We start from the raw sequence: 3,574 nt of genomic DNA, 5'->3' as shown, positions 1-3,574 counted from the left end.
TGAAAAGAATGTCTTGCTTCAATGCGCGGCGGAAGTAAAACTTAATTACGATTCTTAATATGCAAATTAACCATAGACCAGTCTCGAGAAATAAAAACAGGAATTGGCATAACAGCTGGTATCTTTCTCAAAATGAGACGGTTACTTAACAATCGAGATCTCAACCCTGAGACTACGCATGGTTCATTGTGATGTCTCCCCAATTTTATATTACATGGAGGCAGTAGCAAATGGTGGAGGTAGGCTGTTAAGATCTGCCATAAATAGTGCACAACACACTTTGTTAGTCATACATACGTATTTGTTTTTATTGAACAAAGGCTACAATTTACAGGTGTTGGTTAGTTTTTAAAAATCCATTAAACCCCGCCTAAACCAACACATAATAGTTTTGGTATATTTTGTGCGGTAAAACAAAATTGTGCACTTTTTCATTCATACTTATATGTTTTCGTTGGATTAAGAATACGTATTACACATATTGTTGGTTAATTTTTTTAAATTCATTAAGCCCTGCCCAACCAAACTATAATAAATAAAAAATATTAATCTATCTATAAAATATTCAAAGTTATGTATGATTTAATTGCTTCATTTTAGATATTTTATAGATAGATTAGATTTTTTTGACTATTATCTATTATGGCATGGTTTTACAGGGTTTAATTTAATTTTAAAAACTAACCAACACATCTTTAAATTGTAGTCTTATTTCAATGAAAACAAAATACGTATGACTGACCAAGTTTAGTGTGCACCTTATATGATGGATCTTAACAGCCTACCTCCACCCTTTGCTACTGCATTAAGGTATGTAAGCTAAAGCAGGAGATGTCACACACAGGTGAGGCTTTTGAGATGTGGTTGTATAGACGTAAAAGACCCTTAAAGACCTGACAGAAAAAATGGGATGACTCCACCAAAGTCAAGCATACATATATGTTTTTTTTTTCAAATATCAAATGGCGAACGGAGATAACCGCTTTGACTCCAGATCATTACACCAGTCAATTCTTGACTGGACATAGCGGCTTCGCTGGCAGGCTCTTTGAGCTTGGTCTTGTTACCCGTCCAACATGTCCATGTAGCGGAGAAATACAGGATGCAAACCACATCCTCTGGGAATGTCCTAAAATGTGTACGGAGAGGGAAGAGCTGCTGAAGTCGGTTCAAACAGCTGGCCAAAGACCAATTTAATTGCATTTAGAAAATTTGCGACGTCATTCTGCTAACGTGAAGATCTCTTCACTTAGAATGTTCGGCAGTTTTGTATTAGCTTTAATTTGTTACATACTACAATTTTTAATATTGCCTCTACGTGCTCATCTCTCCCATAGGTACCTTAACTTAAAGTCATCTAAATTCAGTCAAAGCACATTTGAGTGCATAGCGACCTTAGTCTTAAATAACTGCTCCTGAGACATTCCCAGTCATTAAAAGAATGTTGCTTCACACCCAAACGTGAGTTCCCGTGATACGCCCGATTAAAACCGGGTGTGGTGCGGAGCGGGTGTGGTTTGGTGGGTCCATTAACTTCAATATGGCTGTATAGACATGTGGTGTTCGATGTGTGATCACTTTGGGAGTCGTCGATGTGTCGTAGGTTATGGTGTTGAGGATGATGATGAAGAAGTCGAAGACGTATGCAGGAGCGAATTTTATTGGGCGTAACGGTTGGTACAATAGTATGTTACAGCAGTTATGTTACAATACTAAACTTATGATAGGTACGGATCCGAGGTCCGCATCTCGGTACAATCAGATGTTGGGCGAAGCGATATAGAGACTGCGATGGTAACACACTGGAAACGTATATTCGAGTGACATTTTGATAAATCAGTATTCGTAATTTATACAGTCGACTGAGAGATAAATTATTCTTCATTATTTATACAATAAAAAGTAATACATTAACATTAAATTCTGGTACATAATCATATTGGACTAATTATAGAGTCAGCGTTTTAAATCGAGTAGCTTGTGAAATATTATTTATTATTACATTCGTAAGAAAATATGATACCATGAAAAATGATTATTCGGCTAATACACCGTAATGATATAATGCGCTGTTATATGTAGCTGTAATAATATACCGTATCTAATATCGTCAATCAACTTGCTGATCTAGCTAAGATTTGTTTACTGGAAATTGATTCCCTGGGAATATATTATTGCAGAATAATTTGATACATTAAACAATAGATATTTGATCGCTACTATACTAAAGCTACACAAGTAATACCTTAACATTATATTCTAGTACATAATTATATTGAACGAGTCAGCGGTTTAAATACGAGTAGCTGTAAATTTTATTTATTATTACAGTCATAATATAATATGATACTATGGGAATGGATATTAGACTAATTTTCCATTGCGATACCGTATTTAATATCGCCAATCAATCTGCTGACACATGTAAAGAGTTGTTTACCGGAATATGAGTCGCTGGAAATTTAATATTGCAGTCGAATAATTTGATACATTGAAAATAGATATTTGATCAACATCAATACTGACAACTACAGACATATCCTCAAAAATCCTTGAACTGACAATATGACAAATCTTGACATCCTGAAAGGAATGAATTATGGCGCTCGGATACCTTGGATTTCGTGATGAATTTCGGTCTCATATTCCTTTCTTTCTAGATATTTTACGCTACAACATTTTACTTCAATAATGTATTATTTAGCACGTTATTGATTTTAATAGAAGCTTTATGATCACTTCTCTAAATATTGCATTTGCAAAACAAATATCCACATAATCTTCACCGCAAAATAGACATTTAGCAGCCTATTCTGTTTGCTTTAGTGTTTTACGTATATATGTGAAATGCCACCGAAATGTACCACATATATTATTAAAACGCCTCTCAACTGTCACGTTCTGAAACCAGTATGCCAAAATGGTAATAATTTCGTTTTAAAGAGGTCAGGTTTTAACGAAAAAGTGTTCCACAAAACGATTTTAAAGTCAATTTATTGCAGACGATACAAAACAGACGTGTTATTGACAACAATGTTTTAGCATTAACAAGTTACTGCATGATGAAAGCTTTCAATGCCTAAGCGGTTGTCAAACCTTTTCACAGTACGTCCTCCTAATTCAAAAAAAATCAAGACTTATCTTACTACTCACAATAGTTTTTTTTTTTTTTTTTTAAATAGAAAACGTTAATTATAATTTTTACCATGTTCGACCCTAAGACGATTATATAGGCCTCCACGACCGTGTCCGGAAACTTGTACGTATGCAGTTCGCCGTATCACACTTCACCGTGAAATGTTATATCGGAAATATATGGCCGTATATTAAAAACCGTCCAACCTCTTTGAGTCCTATAGTTCTTTCGACCATGTCCGATCCTAATAGGATCATATGGGCCCCCACAGAGTATAGGTTTGTAATAACAGATTTTTGTTTTTTACGAGAAATGGATGTCAGCCACTTGCTCAACCTATTAGATCCATACCCTGACAGACACAAATTGAAAAACAATATGTGTACTTGCCAGACCCAGAATTCGAACCTGGGACCCACGGCGTTATAGTCTAACGCT

The sequence above is a fragment of the Rhyacophila brunnea genome, unplaced genomic scaffold (assembly GCF_057557595.1).
Source record: "Rhyacophila brunnea isolate RB1 unplaced genomic scaffold, BYU_Rbru_1.0 scaffold_18, whole genome shotgun sequence".
NCBI classification, from domain to species: domain Eukaryota; kingdom Metazoa; phylum Arthropoda; class Insecta; order Trichoptera; family Rhyacophilidae; genus Rhyacophila; species Rhyacophila brunnea.
Note: the sequence above shows the minus strand (reverse complement) of the source record.